Consider the following 18913-nt stretch of genomic DNA (forward strand, 5'->3'; position numbering starts at 1 on the left):
TAAAAAAAGGCATCTGCTACCAAAAGAAAATGTATTTCATCCAGCAGCCTGCAAAAATAGGGGCAGACATATCAGGGGAAGAGTGGCCCTGAAGAGCAGCATTTATGTGCTGGGTGGACATGACAGTAGCAGCTTGACACCTATCTGATGGGTCGGGATGGGAACTTGCTGTGCTTCTGTGGGCTTGTTCCAGAAAGGAGTGAGTGCAAGTGACAGCATTCTACTTATGATCCAGGTGGAGGGTTATCCACTGGGTAAATCACTGTAGCACATGGGAAGCCAGTGTTGTCCCAGCTGAAACCCTGCTCCACGCATGGTGGAGTGTGGCCATTAAAGAGGAAAGTTGCTGTGCAAGAAAGAAAGGAAGTGATGTTCTGGGTGGAGGAGAGGACTCATTTCTTATCCTAGGACATTTGGTCACAGCCCTGATGTATGTCAAAGATGCTACTGCTGCTTGGTGAGCTGGAAGGATGAAGATGAGGTGCAGACCATTTGTCTGACTAAAGCTGAGTCCTCACGTATAGGCATTTACCGAGTGTCAGAACTGCTGCTATTCTGACATGAGATGAACCTGAGCCTTTTCAAACACGTCTTGCAAAAATTATACAAAGGAGAGACACCTTTCTCCTCTTGCCCTCTAGCTATTATCTAACATGTAGGTGTTTGCTGAGACCAAACAACTGAATGGATTCAGCCCTGGTCTAGATCAGACAGAGCAAACCTTGAGCTGGCTCTCTCATCTCTCAGTGCTGTAGTGGATTGACTGGAACTTTTTTTCCATGTCTCTGTCCTTCAGTTTTCCACTTTCCTCCAAAATAAAAATAACCACCTGCTTCCTACCCTGCATCAGAGTATCTTCTTTCTGGGCTTGCCATCGGAACTGATGTAACCCTATGAAAAATGCAGGTTTTGTTGAGACAGCATTTTCCCATGGAAGAAAAAGCTCCTTTGTTTCTCTCATTAGCTCTCAAAGCATTGACTCAATGACACGCTGTCTGTGTTTTCTCCCAAGGACCTGTTCGTGGAGCTGCCAAGAAGCTTCCTAGGTCATGGTCCATTCAGAAGCTGCCAGGAGTTGCAGGATGGTGCAGGCTTGGTCTGAAAACCAGCAACTAATTCATTATGACAGCCTTGGAAATATGACAAATAATGTTAGGTGCTTTCCATGGTACCAACAGTTCTCTGTATCATTTTTTGTGAAACTGGGATTGGGGTACCCAAAACTGAGTCTACCCTCTCTGAGATGTGCTTCAGGGTGCCTGACATCTCTGCAAGCCAGGACTTCCCTGCCCCATGCATCCTATGTGCTGGAGGGCTGGGATAGAATGAACGATGTTTAAGGTCTAGATATCTGGCACAGAGAGAGCAAGCAGAACAATGGGAGGTTGTGGTGCCAGGGACAGGTGTATCAGCAGGCCACAGAGCATTTCTACATTGCCAGATGTTCTATCCACCTCTGCCCTGACCTCTGGGCTGGGGTGGGAGTGTTTGCTCCCAGCTTTGCTCTGCAGGATGTCAAAGAACATTTACTCGCTTCCCTTGCCTGTAAACATCTACCAATTCACCTTTCTTTTATGTGCTTTTCAAGTAAGATCAAGGTTTCATTCTTTCTATTACTATTCTCCCTGACGTTCTCTGCAAGCAAACTATTGGCAAGTGATGAAATCCTCTACATACAGGCTGAAATGTAGGGACCGCATGGACAAAATAATAATGCTAGTCATAATAATAAATAACAGCCCCATTCGCTTTACTCTGCAGCTCACAAAACAACAGCCCAGTCCAAATTCTCATCTGCCGTGGAGATAAAAAGTGTGATTTACTCTGTCGGCTATGGAGAGCAGACACACACGGGGCAGTTATCTCTGGCCATAAACAAACTGGAGTGGCTTTGCCTTTTAACAGGCTCCCTTCTCCTCTCCTGTGGAGTGCTACTTTCCGCCTTACGTAACCCTCTGGGCAACTCCACTGACCTATTTTGTTTTAATAAACTTGAGCAGTTTGAGTTATGCACCCTCCACTTCTCAGACGCCATTGCCACTCCACAGGGCTCCCTTTCTTGCCCTGCTTCACAAGGCTGTGTAGGTGGTGTCTTGGGAGAAGTTAAATAAACGGCTTCCATGTTCTGACTCAGCCCATATGTGCCAAGCTTCCCTTTTGACTGTTAGCCTTGGAGAAGAGAAGGAAAAACCGAGTTGTCGAGGAAAAAGCATAACCTTTCAGAAACAGTTTTTTATTACCTTCCTTATCGCTCCTTTAAGGTCATAAAGATTATACCAAAGAAACTATTAAGTTTTCCAGGATTGCAAAATATTTTATCAATGATGCACATGAGGCATGCTGTTCCACTTTTCAATTTTTTTTTGGCATTAAATTTCCTTTTATGTTCAGGGATTTGATCTTAATGTTCCCTCCGTACCTTTCTGTTTCCATCCTGCTTGGAGGCAGTCAGACATGGTTAATGGTTTCTTCTAGCCAGGAGCCTAGAGTGAGCTGCAAATAGAAGACCTTGCAGGCATTAAAAAACAAACAAACAGTGAACATGGGATCTAGAACTGTGGGCACCATGGTTTCTTGAGAGGCTGAGCAGCTGGCATTGCCTCCCTCGTGGGTCCTAAGGTGGGAATTAACTTCAGGAGAACAGTGACTGGCAGCACTGCTTTTCTGTAGTGCCTCATCTGCTTAAGTTCATTTAAGATATATTCTTCCACCAAAAAATATTACTAAAATTTATTCTTTTGCTGAAAAACATCTGTGAAAACCTAACACTGTAATGCTCCTAATGGTTTAATGCTGGGGTCTGGACTGAAATGGCTGCATACTGGTGTATCCACCAGGTTATCCTGGGAAACAGATAGGGTTCAAATGCAGCAGGAGGCCGTTTGAGATTCTCTACCCCACATGCTACAGTGGAGGAGCAGATTAGTGTCCTACTCATAATGAGTCCCTTACAAATCCCATTCTGGAAAAGGATATCCAGAGCTTTGGGAGAAACTCTGCAAAGAGTCTCATGAGAGGCCCAATTCTTCACACTGGGAAGTGTTGTGGGTGGACTGCAAAGCTCTACTGAATATTGAGTTAATCCAAGATTTACATGCCATAAGCCTGCAGAAATTGGGCTGTGGTGGGCTTTAGCTAAAGCAGTGTTAGCTAACCTCTTAAGAAACCCAGTTTTTCTCTCCCATGCAGTCTTTCCAATGGGTCTTGTTTTCTAGGTCCTGATCTTCAGCTGGCAGAACACAGCTTCATCCCATTGAAAAGCCAGTGAAGCAGATAGGAAGATCTTACCCCAACACAATTCTGCTTCCTGATGACATGCTTGTTTCCACCCGGCAAGACAATAAACCAAGCACTAGCAATGGAAGAGTAGCAGACTGGCACAAAGATCCTCCATTCACCTCTCCTGTAGCATTTACTATAAACAGAGGCCAGAGCAGGGAGGTGAGACACTTTGGTGAAATGATGTTGGGAGGGGAGTCTTGAGCTGAGTTGCAGTGGAAAAGTTTATATCATGGAATTGCCAAGTATAAATCACTATAAGAGATTCCTCAGTCAAGACACTTTGGAAACAGGACAGTAATGCCAACTGAAAATATAACAGAGCAATATTATGACCATGTAGATCATGATGTGCCAACCTTTTCCATAGTGTCCCACATGGAAAAGCTGCCCTTCTCCTACAGGATTAGACTTCCTGCCTGGAGTGGGCAGAGTGGTTGGGAGCATAGGATCTGTGAGTGCAGGTGCCTTGCCAATCTGTGCAGGTATCTCAGCATCGATTTAGGCTATGCTCATATTTTCCAGGTTCTTTCTCCTGTAACACAACAGTATGGAAAGACTTCCCCCGTGACTGTAACATGAAAAACAGATGAAGGAGGGAGCTGCTGGGGGAGCTTATAATTCCCAGCTGGAAATGCAGTCTCTTGGATAGTGCCTTGTGATGCTGAAAGCACCCCCAGTCTCTTAACGGCAGCTTAAAGAAGTCTGATCACTGGGCAGCAAGGTAAGGCCCAAACTATTCTCAGCATCCAACTCAGACAACATAAGGTATCAACTACAGACTTTAAATCCATTTTTAAATTTTATTTTTTTTTCTCTTTTGAAAGAAAATGAAAATTAAACGTGAAGCAATGGCAATCTGTATCGGGGAATGAATTTCAGTATATTTGATAAAAAGCTTCTTTTTGTTTTGTTTAAAGTATCAAATAACACGTGCTTCCTACCAAAGCATTTCAGAAAGTTGAACCAAAACACTGCCTTAGCATCTGGAACTAAAGCTTGGTAAGTGCTAAATCCACTTTTGAGTACTATAACTCTTCCGTGAGTAGGAGATGACTATTTTTCCATTTCAGTTTATTCAAAGACTTAGATTCAGTGGCTTGTTCCTTCAAAGCTGAGAAACTGTGTGAGGTTTGGAAAAAGCAGACAAGCTTGCTTTTCCTCTCTGGTTTATAAGGAAAACAAGGGCAAGAGGACAAGATCCAGCAGATCTGAAATGTTGGGGTATATGGTGTCCTGGAACAACCTGTTTAACCCACCAGCCACTGACAGTACTTCCTTTGTTTAGTATTACTTTTTATTTTCTGTTTTGCAATTAATGTGGTTTATTTAAGCAATAAAAATTTAAGAGTTCAATAAAAAATGGTTTTAGACATTTTAGTGGATTCAAATTTCATTCTAAATGCAAGCTGATATAAATCAATTCTAAAGAAAAACAGTCGTCCCACAATAAATTAGAAATGAATAACGCACAATTTTCCAGATAGAAAAATGCAATAATCAAGACCTAATAAAAGCATGTAAAGCTGTAAATAAATACGTGTAGATAAAACTGTCTACCGTTAACAGTAAATAACAAAGTTAGCAGGCAGGCTGTGCATGGTTCAAAGTCAACAGTCTTAATGGTTACAGCCTGATGAGTATCAACCTTTCATTAGGGAAAATAATTAAGAAGGATAAATGGAGAAAAGCTTTGAATTAATATTTAAAACTAAGCTCTCCTGCTTGCTGATTTAATTGGGTGATTTAATCTGTTCGCTGAGGCTCAAATTTATCAGTTTTAGTCCAGTTTCCCTGTATTTACAGGATGGATGGGGTTTTATGCATCTGATGTTTCACTTTTAGCTCTGCGAAGTTGAAGCTAAACCTCCCTGGACTCAGAGCTCCTTCCCCATCAGTCTGCCAGGAGTCTGGAGAAAGTCTTCAGTGATCCAGATTGGTGACTGGTCAGTCGTTACAAATCAGTGCCTAGTGCAGTTCCTAGCAGTAGCTTCTGTCGCTGCCTGACACGTAACTAGCAAGCATGCTTGTAGCATTCGTGCAGAGGAACCAGGAAACAAGTTGCTGTGATGATGACATATGCTAGCAGCTTTAATTGTCCCTCTCCATGCTACATCTCTCTGAATCTATCCTGTAGTGTCCTGTCCTGTTCCATCACGTCCTGTCTCCTCCCATTCCATTCCATTCCATTCCATTCCATTCCATCCCATCCCATCCCATCCCATCCCATCCCATCCCATCCCAACTGTTTGGATGCCTGAGGACCTTAAACTCTGTTTTCATTACGCTTTGTGGGAACACCATGTTTGTATAGGTGCAGAGTCCCACTCTCTGTGTGAACTCATTCAGACCTTGGTGTGGACCACTGAGCACTATATACTCAGGATATGCTAAGGATAAGGCACAAGACAAGTGGTAGTGACAGACTGACTTCAAGTATGCAATGAGACGATGAGACAAAGGCAGGCAGTGGTCAGGGCAACTCTGTGCTACGTCACATTGGTTCTCAGTTGTTTTTGTATGCAAACAGTTCCCCTAGTGCAGGATACATGCTGCATGTTTGTATCTCTGCCTATCTGCTAGTGAGCCCATTTCTGTCATGAATCAGCTTCTCCACCGAGGAGAGACCAGTGGAATGACATATGGCACCTATTTAGTGTATTTACTGCAATGTATTTACTTTGTTTAACTAGTAATGGCACAGGTCACGGGAAACTCACTGGGAAAAACATCTTCCTGTATTCCATGGCAAATATATGCACACAGTTGTCTAGCTGGGCTCCAAAACAACCCACACTTATCATCCCCAAATTGAGTTTTGTTTTCCAGCCCACCCCATCAGTCTCCAATTGCTGTTCGTGAGCTCCTTCCTCTGGCTGTAAATGCCTATCTGCATAACTGGAATTCATGGCATGACCTTTGATTCATTCTGTCCTCATGCCAGACTCCAGCAGGTCTCTGTTATCAGATACTAAGGCCTATTGTAACCTGAAGTGCATGCACAAATTTACCCAGGCGGGTATGCTGGCATCCTTGCCTGATAGTTCCTCCTTCCCAGAGGAGCACTGGCATCTCTCAGCCTCCTTAGGGCCGCCAAGGCCTCTCTTTACATAAGGAAAATATGTTGGCACGAAAGGCAAATGGTTACGCATGCTTCTGCTATTTTCCCTTTCGGAGGGTAAATGCTCGTTCATATCCCATGATGTCATCTTTTGACACTACACATTGATGTGCCAGGCAAGTATGGTGTTCTCATCTGCTATCTGCCTCAGCCCGCAGGGGCCCTCTGTCCCTGGAGCACAAGGTTTTGCCCTGATTCTTCTCTTCCGAAGTCAAAGGAGCATCGATTTCCCAGGCAGAGGCACAGGAGAGGGATGTGCTTTGCCCAGCCTCAGCTTGAAGGCTGTAGCAGGGCTGGGGACAGAAGCCAGGCCTTGTGATTCCCAGTACTGTCCTTCCACAATACCATTGCTGGTTTTATAGTGTGCATGAGTTCTTACACACAGTCCTGTCTCCCAGGCAGACACCACAGTCTGGGACATGGCAGGGTACATCTCATATCTGTTTGACCTGCTGCACAGCTTCAGAAGCTGCAGCACAGCAAGTGTAAGGGCTGTACTGTAAGCAGGACATTCCTTTACTAGCAGCAGATGGGATGCAGAGAGAGCTCCTGTCCTGTCTGTGTGCCTCCAGAGATGCCTGCTAGTACCTTTTGAGCCAAAAAACCCACTCTCATTTCCTCTAATACCCTCGCTGTGTTCATCAGTGGTCATTAGGAAGTGTTGCTGCAGTGAGTGGGAGGAGGCACCATGAATCTTGTGTGACAGAGCCAAGTGCCAACAAACTGGAGTGCCTCAGCTGATCCAAGGGGATTTTAGTTGAACTGCCTTCGCCCACTGTGAGCGAGTGTCATTTGTCAAGCCTTGGTGACACTAGCTGGCATCGGGGAGTGCAGCAGGTTGACATGTGTGCTATCTGTGGGACTGCAGTAGCATTTCCCCCTAAATGACCATATATATCTATGCCTTTGCAATCATTAAATGCAAGAAGTGCCTTTGGTGTACATGCTCATTACAGTCATCCTGGAAGATGCTTTCCACTTGCCATAGCGTCTCTCAGCTTATCACACAGTGAAAGCAAGATGAGGCTGACGGCAGGCTTAGTAAATCCAGCCTTTGCCCATCAAGAAGCGAGTTCTGATGCCAGGTTCTCACTGCTTATGGATGTAGGGAACTCCCTGTTAAATTTCCTTCCAGACAGACTCCATACAGAATAGTATAGGGTTAGTGTCAGATTTAGCATTAATCAAATCTTAGGTACTTTTAGCAGTGCGGATTTGAAACCAGCAACTAGAAGGGAAGAGTCTTGTGGAGTGCTTAGCTCTGTGATAGCCAGGTGGCTGTGTGTGGAGTTAGCTCCAGATTGAGGTCTCCTGATATGTTCCTGTGAAAATGAAATACAGCAATGCTCTGCAGTGGCACACTAAGGCTACCTCCCATGCTCTCCACTTGTTCTCACATGGGTGCTGCGTGCTGCTCTCACGCAGTTTCACACTCCCTGGTTATACATTAGCAATGACACATTCTTTAGCTCAGGTTTGAGACGGATGTAGATTGAGGCCCAATATGACAAACTGCAGTTGGGGAGAAAGAAAACATCAATAGGGATCAAATATTTTCTGGTCTCACATTAGCAGACAAGAGCTTGTGACAAACCACTGCTGCTAGTTATAGCCATTCATTATTATCTATTGGAATCCAGTAGTGTGAGAGGAGATGAGGTCCTTGGGTCTAAAGGCTTTCTGAGATGAAGATAGCAAGCAGAATCACAGAATCACAGAATGGCCTAGGTGGGAAGAGACCTTAAGGATCATGAATCTCCAGTCCCCCCATCACAAGCAGGGCCACCAACTTCCACATTTAATACTAGACCAGGCTGCCCAGGGCCCCATCCAACCTGGCCTTGAACACCTCCAGGGGCTGGGCATCAAGCAGGCCCTCTTGGAACTTTATCCCCAAGGAATAGAGCACTGTCTGGGGACATGGGCTGCTGTGCTGTGCCTTTGCTGAGGGCATTATGGCCCCAAGGATAATGTATACTTTGTTGAGGAACCAGAAACTTAGCAGAGCAGGTAAGGAGGAATAGGCATAGCCAGAAATGAAAGGAATGATTTGGTGTGGGCTCATCAGAAATGATAAATTTGAGACGGAATAACCAAGGTCCTACACATGCATCTTTTGACCCTTTTGCTTCCCTTGCCCTCCAAATCTCTGAAAGCACTGATGGTTCAGAGAGCCTCTGCTTCTTTCCCATGGGCACAGATGTCTGGGGACAGGGGAGCTGGGACAGTGCCCACGACAGCCAGCTGTTCATACCAGCCATTCCTGCTCCAAATTGAGAGTGCCCTAATGGCAGATTTGAAGGCTGGCCTTTTGTTTTGGCCCATCTCTCTCAGCCTGCATAATCCACTTGGCTGGAACACATTGCAAAGTATCATGCTGTTTGGAGAGAGGCCTTCAGCATGTGCCATGCTGGACAACCTTCCCCAGCTACTGGATCAGCTTTCATTTGAGACCTAGCTGTGATATGCTCCCTGCTAAAAGTCACACGGTTAGCTCCACTAGACCTGGAGTGAACATCATGCCTGAGCAAATGATGCCCCCCATCTGTGTCCACAGCCATCTCTTCTCAGAGGAAGAAATGAAGAGTAATATCAATGCAGTCAGATCCCAAATGTAATGGGCACCCAAACCAATGAAATTTCATTTTTTATTGTTTAAAATCACATAAGGAAAATACAGGTAGGGACTAGAGGAAGAAGTAAAGCCAAAACAGATCAAGGTAGAGAGCTCCATCTCTCTCTCCAGCTGGCTTTGGCCTTTGACAGCCCAGTCTAAATCTTTACACAGGACACAGGGCAGGTGATAGCAGATCACACTGCCTCTCATCACCTTGAATGATCAGTGGAAGTTTTCCTAAAGCATGGAAGAATAAGCTGATGGAGAATATTAGCTGCCACCCTCTCCTCCCCTTTCCCTCTCACTTTCCTGCTTTATGGATAGCAGCCACGCTGTGATCTTAGGCCTAAGAAAGATAGCCCTCCTGCAGCCCTCTTTTAAATAGATGCGTGGCCCAGGGTGGAGATGAGGCAGAACAGGTCATGGGCAGGGTGTTGCTGACACATCCTTTGGGATTTTCTCCAATGATCTCTTTTTCTTCCTTTGACTTCATGTTTTGTAAAGTGTTTGGATACTCCGTGACAAAGAGGTGGAGATCTACATGGGGCTGTACAAACCCTCTGGAAATTGTTTGCAGCCTAGAAAAAAAGGTATGGACTCATCCTCAGTCTCTTCCTTTTTAATTGCACGTGTATCTCAGGGACCATAGCACTTCCAGCACACCAGTTGGTCCACAGTCATGTCAGGGAAGACCAGTGCTGAGCCTGCTCAGGAGACAGTGCCTGGTGAGCTTTGTCCTTGGAGACTTGTGGAGCCTCAGATGAGGCCCAGCCTGTTCCAGACTGCAAAGCTGAAGCTGTCTATCTCAGATGCAACAGGTTAAGAGACTGCCAAAGATTACGCAAAGAAACTGGTAGAAACAGGATCAAGTGGGGCCATTTATGTCACAGGAAACATATTTGGGCAATTCTTTCTAGGCAGGAGTTGAAAACTATGACTCCTAGAGAGCCCCTGTAAGACATCCATTACAGAGTCTCTTGGTCAGCACTGGAAAGGCAGGATAGGACAGAAACTTGTTGATTCCCTCGTTCATCAAACCAGGCAGTGAGTGCACAGGCCAAGTCTTGTCCTGGCTCACTCATCTAGGTCGTGCAAATGCTGCTCGGATGAAACCAGCGTTTCAGCTATCACAAGAGAACACCTTGGCCTAATACACTGACAGAGAAAGGATGTATTTTTGGAAAAACCTAGTAACTGTACTGTGGTGATGATTCCTTTCAGTTGTCTTGTAGATACAAGTGGCCCATGTTCAGACAAGTTGGATATGGCCCCAGTTCTTCTGTAACTCACTTCTCCCAAACCGCTAGTGCTGGCTCCATATACAAGTCTCAGTGCAAAATTAGTTACCCACAGCAGCATGCCAACATGTGATTTGCTGATGAACAAACAGCAGATTTTCCCAGTGCTTTCATACAGTTGTTCTGCCAGTGGGAGGTACAATTTAAGGAACATTAACATGAATAAGCGACTTTCTGTGACAGCTACGTTTACTGGTTCTGCTTCCCTCGTCTCCAAATTTCTAACATGACCTTTGATAAGAAAGCGTCTTGCTGGAATTACACTAGATTGCTGGAAGCTCTTGTGAGACAACCCCTTATCAAAGACTGAATGCAGCCGTGATCGGCATGGAGTGCCAGTCCAAATTTACCCAGGCTGCTATGTTGGCGTGCTTCCCTAAATTCTCAACTTCACGGGCTTTTATCCTGTACTGCAAAGTGAGGGCATCACGGACTCTCCTCTTAGCTGCCACTAACCCATTTGACACCACAGAAATATGCCCAAGTGAGAACACGCTCATGTTCCCAGCCCATGTACAAATCTCCCCTCCCTAAAAACCTCAGGAAAGAAATGTTCGAAATATGTTTTTCCCAAGCGCAGTTCTGTTTACTCGATGGTGATTGTTCAAGGAGGTGTTTTTGGCTTCTCCTTTCCCATTCTTAGGTTCTCAGCTGAACAAGGGCTGTATTCTTGTCACGGTGTGTATCAGGCAATGAAGGAGAAGCAGCAATGCCTTTCTGGTGCCAGCTGGCACCATGCCACGCAATTGTTGTTGAATGGGGATGTAATAACTGTAATAGTATGTTTCTCACTTAATTCAAATCTCTCCCGAGATGCTCTTTTTATTTGAGGGGGCAGGGGGGATCTGTGTCTCTCAGCATGTCTCAATCTGCCGCTCCAGCTGGGTCTCTTTATCCTTCCGACCATGCCTGTGGCAAACCAGGTGCTTCTGGAAGGCTGTGTGCCCTGCTTCACCCCGATGCGCTCCTCAGCTGCTGTGGGAACACAAAGATGGGCCCCCCAGATGAGCACCAGAAGGGCTGCTGGGCTTCAGATCTGCCGCCTATGGCTCACTGTGCCGTTTGGTGTCTGCATCTGAAAGAAGGCACCAAAGCACCAGGACAGCATGCACAGTAGGAGAGTGGTGGCTCAGCCCCAAAGTCTTCCCTTCTAACTTCCCTGCCTGTCTGGCCTTTAGGAAGTAGAAGGGAACTCAGCCATTAATAACCCTTGCAGTTTTTTGGCCTCCATGCTGAGCCTGTCCATGAGAGACCAATTATAATTGTGCTGCAGCCAGAAATCTCAGCTAAATGGCCAAAGCCCTCTGATTCTGAGAAATTCTGGGGAAGGATTTCTTTGTAGAGAGAGAGGATGAGAATGAAAAAAAAAAAAAAAAAAAAAGAGGATTTTCTTGGACACATGGCAGGCTGTGAGCGGGGCCAGGATTTCATACAATGCAGCTTGCTGTGGCTGCCTTCAGTACGAGGCTGTGTGCTGCTGCAAACCCAGCACAGGGCAGGGAGTTCTCCCACTGGTTCCCTCCACAAGACCCCACCACCTCCCTCCAGCAGGCATCTCACAGTAGCAAATGCCTTGGAAAAGGGTGTACAGTTCCTGAACCAAAGCCAAGACCCCAAGAGCTGGTCCCATTTCTAGATGCCTGAGTCATGGGGTCCCTGGGGAATCCTGTCCTAAGGGTAGTGCACATTTAACCCATGTATGTGTTCGAATGGGAGAAACCTCCTAGGCTCAGACACCTTCTTGGCTCAGGTTATTTCCATGTGGAAAACGAGCAGTTATTTTGAAGGGCTAGAGGTTGTTATTGCAGTAGCTCTGGGTCAGCCTCTTCCCTCCCACATGCCAAAAGCTTTGGTATTCTCAGCACACCAAGATCTAAAATCTACATTTCCTAAGCAAAAGTGAAGATTAAAATGATTACAAAATATATTATGAAATGAGGGAAAAAAAAGTAAAATCTCTTTGTCAAGAGATTTATCCCTGAGCACATGTCAGGTATGTATAACAATGCAGGGAGGGAATACGTGCAAAAGACATTATGACAGATGAAGGCTTAAAATGTGTAACTTTTTCAGGAGTTAATCCCAGGTACAAGAACATTTTACAGATGCACGTTACATGTTTGGCTTCTTTCAGGTGCAGATGCAAGGGTAGGCTAAGAGAAAGCATTGCACATGTTTAGTTATATGATGAATGGATAGGAAGGTGTCCTGGGGGACAAAGCTCTACTGTCATAATTTGTTTACCCCACAGTCACATTTGGAAATATGGGGGTTCTGGAATGTGTTTCAACTTTTTTTTTTTTTTTTTTTAAATGCTACCTGTTCAAGAAGATATAGCTGTAGATGTCCCTGTTCATTGTGGAGGAGTTGGACAGGATAACCTTTAATGATCCCTTCCAAATCCAATGATTCTATGATTCTATATTATAGAATATCATAGAATATATATAGAATGTATATCAAAAGCTGGGAATGGGCAGAAGGCACATAGGTCATTTGGCGGAGCCACCCTAGTTTAGAAGCGTGGCAATGATAGGGAAGGGTGGAACCTCATGCCATGATCCCTCCTGGGACAGTGTGTGAACAGATGTCAGCAATGGCTTTTCTCTAAGAGGCAGCAACTCTCTTGTCAGTTTTGTGAATATTATGAATAGGAGGTTAGTAAGCACTTCCAAATGTCAGTGTTATTCTAGGTGCAGAAACACTTTGAAAAGAAATGTTGCCTTCACTAGAAAGCTCTTTGCATCCCAAGAGACCACAGGGAAGAAGATCTTTGGAAGATTCTGGCTCTTTTGCCTATGCTATCACTAATAGCATTTTCTGGATAAGCAGGTGCGTTGCTGGACTGTAAGAGTAGATGCCAAACAGAGGAACTCACTTTTGTGGTACTTTCATAATTTTATAATTTTGGTAGTGTTGGTGGCTCTGAAGCCACATTCTTTTGTCTGTGAAAGTGGTACAGAAAGTTGTGTACTGAGAGAATCTGCTTTAAGAAAGCTGTTTCTTCTAGCTCTGCTGCTTGCTGCCTTGCCTAGTGTGAGTAGACATTGAGATATTTCCACAGCTCTTGTGTGTGCTCCACAGGCATTCCTACCTAGATAAGATGGGTTCCCATGAGCTTCACACTCTTGATGCCCCCTCCTCTGTGATGATAATCTGGATTATCTACAATTGGCCAGAGTGGAGCTCTGGTCCCCAAGCCTGACTGCAAAGCACCAAAATCACAGAGTCATGGCAACCCTGAGAACACAACTGAAACTCTAATCCCATTATAACGATTCAATGTACTTTCCTCAAACTTTTAATAGGGTAACATGTACCTGAATAACTAGATTTCCTCCTCATATCCATGATTCTGCTCTTGGCGATGATTGGAGAACTATGATAGCATAATTTGATTTGGATGGCCTGCGCAGGCACCACCTGGCAGCTGTTGATATCAAGTTAGAAGAATGAAGATGCATGGTCCAGAGGAATATTCGATTATATGGTTTCCTTTCCAAAGGTAATAGCCTGATGAATAACAAAGTTACTTGCCCTTTTTTTTTAGATTTATTTTTTATTTTTTATTTTTTGCTGTCACCGTCTCTCTTTCCAGGGGTTTTTATTGAGTTATTTTCATTTTTCTATTCAGCACCCATCTGGAGATGGATGAGAGCTCCCTCTGTTTCTGGAAACGATCACTGCTGAATCAAAATCAGCTGTCTGTGTCAGAATACTGTTAAAAAAGCAAAGTAAAGCTTGCGCGCCACAGAGCCTGGCTTTCTAGATCCTGTTAGCAGAAGCCGTTGGAGACAAGCTCCCAGCAACCCATCTTGCATGCATTTGCAACTAGTCTCAGCTCCCAACAAAGAGCTTCAGTGCAGAGACAAGTGAAGACCTTTTTCACTCCACCCTCTATAACTAGACTGGATGTTTGAGAAGTGCTGAGTTCACTGAGATGTTTAAAGTGGAGTGAGAAGCCATAAGGAAGCTTTCCCTAGAGGTGCTGGGAACCACAATTACTTTACTAATCATCTGTTTGAAAGAGCTCTCCCCTGGTTTGTAAAGCTGAACTAAAGGTTATGAGTAGATGTCATCCTTGTCCATGCACTGACAGACTATTCACATTAATTTTTCTCTTATGGATTGAATACCTTGGGCTTGTGCTGAATTTTCTAACTTGGATCCAAATATGAGCTCAGCTTGACCGGGACTCTCCTTCCCACTCTGAAACTTCACATCTGCTCTCTAGAATGACAGAATCGTTAAGGTTGGAAAAGACCTCTAAGATCACCTAGTCCAACTGTCCACCTATCACCAACATTGCCCACTAAACCATATCCCCCGGTGCCACTTCTTTTCCTGAACACCTAAAGGGACAGTGACTCCACCACTTCCTTCTCTTTATCTGTCAGCATTCAAAGGCGGAAGCCACAGTACTTACAGCCCACCTGTGCTGTAGGGGCAAAGAGCATGAAATGCTCTCCCTGTCATCATGCAGGACTTGGGAAGTGGCAAGCGCTAGGTTCTTCTAAAAGTCCTTTAAGCATTTTGTAGATATTTGGCAGCTTTCAAAAGATTTAAGGAAGAATATTTCCAGCCCCTTTCAGGTGTGGGAAGGAATTAGTAAATGGTGTCTCACTACACAAAATCTCTTTATTCCTCTAGATTTTTCTCAATCTCTTCAGTGAACCTCAATCTTTTCTCCAGAAATAGTTTGTGCCATTCTTTTCCCAGTATGTGAGACATCTGGTGTTTCTTGCTCCTGTGAATGTTTCTGGGGACTGTTTTTTAATGTTTTGGCATTAGACAAAGGGGTCTTCGCATACCAGTGTTTCTGTCCTTCCCCAGTCTCATCCCTTTTCAAGTTTTTGCCCCAACTGGTTTCTGCACAAACTTTTTTAAGTGCATAGCACCCAGACAAATGCATTATGGAATGATCTGGTCTCCCATACCTGCCAGAAAAAATAAATCAGCTCACAGCACTAAAGGTGCTAAAGGCAAACTCAAAATTTGAATGAACCTCGAGAGCTCATGGAATTGAATGGAAAAGCTCGCAATGATGTTAATAACCCTGTAGCAAGCTTCTGCTTGAACACAGTACAAAATTAAATCAAAGTCACTCTGGAGCAGGAGGGACACACATACATTGAAATGACACAAGTAGGAAATAAGATGAGAAATAAGTTTTATTTAGTGGACAACTATCTGAGTGCTGGTTTCACTTAAGAAGATATGAAGCAAAGGACCGCAGAATAGACTGGAGGAATTTTCTCTCTTTTGCCTTTTTGAAAGAAGTGTATGAACTTTAGCATAGAAGAGCTGCTCCAGTTTTGTGATTTATGACAGACGGAAATATAAACAGTTTAGCAATCATCAATAACAATCTTCCTTGTTCCACTGAAATCTCACCTGAGGCTATGTGTTTTTGTTCCTTAATTGTCATAATACTCAGCAGATGTGAGGATTATTATAATCAGATAATTTTTAGAAAAAAATACATTAAAAAGTGCCAATTTTCTTTTTTGGGCATCACATAAGGACACATAAAAGAATACGACACCTGAACTTGAAGAGAGAGAGCCCCCAGCCTTTGGAATCTGTAAAGCAAGGGCTGGGAGACAGGGACTGCAATTCTTCTCATTGCTAGGGAAGTCAGGTCATGGAGAGGGATGTGCACGAGACTGCACAGGTTTAGTGGCAAAGCTCAGAATTGAAGCCAGGTGCTGTACTGTTGCTTAACCATAAGAACTCCCTGTCTTCCTGAAGTTTCCTAATCAGACCTGAAGTCATCTGTTGCCACACCCTGAATGTGATGATAGTTATTATTTATAACATATATAAATACATTTATATCATCTATCACTAGGCACTGCCAACAAAGGTTTTAGCTTTGAGCCGGAACTGAAGAAGGAGACTTTCTGGACACATCCACAGTAGGTCAGCCCACCTCACTGGCTGTTTATGAAAGCAATTTTCAGAGTCACAGATGGAAAATTCATTATGGGAGCTGACTGTTACAGCCACAAGGATCGCAGCGGCTGATCTCATCACATCATTTGCAAACCCAACATGAAGGATTCTGCCTAGCCAGTTGGCAATCCAGGCACTTTGTTATTCCCTACTACTCATCAAATCCAATACATGTTGGTAAACTAGACCACGTATTTTAGCAACCATCACAGACTGGACATAAAGAGTCCAAATGATAACAAATTTACCACTTTCCTCAGGAAATGTTTTCAGTTATTTCTTTCATCAAATCTTAAACGGCAAGATAAAACATAAGAAAAACTTACAGTCTGCCTCTCCCCTCGCCCCAGCAAACTCCCCCCAAAATGTGTGTCTTATATCCAGTTTGAATGTGATAGATCTGATCTTCTGAACCTGACCTTTTTAGTTCTTTCTTCTCTTGGATGCATTTCTCCTTGGTGGATCATTAAGAGGTGAGTATCCTTTACTTTCTTCTGACAAACTATATGGTATCCTGAAGAGTTTTTCATGTTAGAGAGTATCTTAAAGATTGTATGTCGTGTCTGTAGCTCATTTCTGAACCTTTCCCAGTCATTTTGTTTCTCTCTTCAGTGTGGTCCTACAGTGTATGTTTTGTTAGTGTCATGCCTGTGGGAAAATCATGTCCTTACCGCTAATCCATATCTTCTAAGTTAGCTGCCAGCAGGAACAACTTAGGTTTTCTTGCTCTGTCTGAAGCCAACTTCCGGTGAATTATCTGCATAATCCATCAGAGCTTCCCAGAGTCACCGCTTTCCAGAATATAGTCTCACGAGCACATAAAGTTTGTCTATATGCCCTATTCTCTGCTACATTCATCTAGGACAGATCTTACAACACACACCACCCTACTGTTGCCCAGTTATGAACATCAGAAGTCACTCTGTAACACCATTCTGCTCTTACTGACATCTTCCTTCCCCCGTTTTCCATTTAGACACTCCCCAACACACAGAGCATGGAATTCTTCTGTCTTCCAGAAAAAGGGACATCCCACAATCCAGCCCACTTCCTTCCCCTGCCTCACCCACATTCAGATGAATTTGTTGCTTTTCAGTATCCATAAGCCAGCCATGTTTTAATACATTTTATTCCTCTAGATTTTTCTCTATCTGCACTGCATGTTCTGATCACTGCCAACTTTTGGAAAATCTGATCTGCATTATTTCTTTCTTTATTTTATAGTAGTGACTGGAGGATCCAGAGGAGTTGCGCACTGTATGTGTGCATGTGAAAAAGCATTCCGTGGCCCTGAGCAATTATAACCTACACAGAGTGTAGGTGAGGATAGGCAAATGCTAGGAAAAAGGATTTTACAATAGCTTTGTTTTGCAGAAATGGGACAAACACATGGAGAAGTTAAAAATAAGGACGTGTGTGTCTTAGCTGTCAATAACCAAACTTTCCCAGCAGATGAGTAATAGGAAACACCCTCATCCAAGCTTTTGCCGTCGCTATTGCCTGACATTCTGCTCTGATTCTCAAGAGTCTTGCCTTTTTCTTCCCTTCCCCAGACTCTTTACCATCCTTGCTCAAGTTCTCAACTAGCTGGCCTCACCTCAAGTGAATACTTACCTATCTTGCCTGACTTTACCTATGATAACTAATTCCAGAACAGCATGCATCCTCCTGGATGATATCATTTTGGCCAAGGGCTCTTTTTCTCCACTTACATATTATTTCCTGCCAAGAGATGTAGAACTGCTGTTTTTTTGGCTCTCTGCTCCCCTTCCAGAGCTGTGAAACCTCCTTTCTTTTGAGACACCTCCAAGTGGCCTCCAGGTTCTGCGAAGTTCAGATTCACCACACTGAAAGCATTTTGCATCAGATGACCTGCACAGTATCATTTTATTGTAATGAGCACAAAAATCTGCTCCCATGAGAAGTCAGAGGCAGAATCCCAACCTCCTCCTGTGCACCTGCTCCTTTAAACAGCCTCAGGGCAAGTCAGCTCTTTCACAGCTGGCTAGCAGATGGGAAAAGGTGAGAACAGACAGGCTGCTGTTCAGGGTTTCTGTGGCAGAGTAGTAGGATTGCTTTAAGCTCCTCTTAACACATTATGCAGAATCTTAAGTCTTTAGCTGAACCAGGACTACAATCCTCTTATGCGTCTTTGCTGAAATTCCGTGAGTTGCAGGCACGCACACACACACCAGCACAGAGGAGCCTTCAGGAGCGGCTTACCCCTCACAGGTGACAAATGACACCAGGCAAGTTTGTGCTGGACAGCCCGTGGGCCATCAGTCACCTAAAGACAGGAGATGGCTCTTGGCTCCCCCGGCCTTAAGGCATGTTGTGATTGCCTTCTTTTTATTTACGGATAACGGAATTGCTTGTTAAGATTGGCTTGTCCTTTCTTGCTAGGGATTTTTGTGCGTGTGTTTGTTTTCTGTTTCCAGAGTGTTGGTGTCAAGTCTTTACCTCCCTTGACCTCCAGCAACAAGGCAGCTCATAGTTGAGTCTGACAGCCTGTGAGATCTATTTGCAGTGGGTCACACTCACCTCTCTGCAGGACATGGGGCCAAAGTCAGGTTGGATATGACTACCAGCACTACATATGCATGTGCATCCATGTCCTGTGCAGGTGAAAGAGATCCTGTCCCA

At 44.3% G+C, this 18913-nt stretch overlaps 1 long non-coding RNA gene across 7 annotated transcripts in view; it reads left to right on the forward strand.

Annotated features, from left to right (window-relative positions):
• The window catches only part of LOC104909641 (uncharacterized), an 89588-nt gene that overhangs the window by 56461 nt on the left and 14214 nt on the right, over nucleotides 1–18913 (forward strand). For 4 of the 7 annotated variants that reach the window (XR_014882060.1, XR_014882061.1, XR_014882059.1 and 1 more), the window contains 3 exons: nucleotides 3216–3441; nucleotides 3805–5225; nucleotides 9522–9607. This is a non-coding gene — a long non-coding RNA (uncharacterized LOC104909641). The remainder of the gene's footprint in view (nucleotides 1–3215; nucleotides 3442–3804; nucleotides 5226–9521; nucleotides 9608–18913) is intronic. The other 3 variants (XR_792489.4, XR_792493.4, XR_014882058.1) reach the window with 3 other exon arrangements.

This window comes from Meleagris gallopavo, chromosome 2 (assembly GCF_905368555.1).
Source record: "Meleagris gallopavo chromosome 2, MGAL_WU_HG_1.1, whole genome shotgun sequence".
Lineage (NCBI taxonomy): Eukaryota > Metazoa > Chordata > Aves > Galliformes > Phasianidae > Meleagris > Meleagris gallopavo.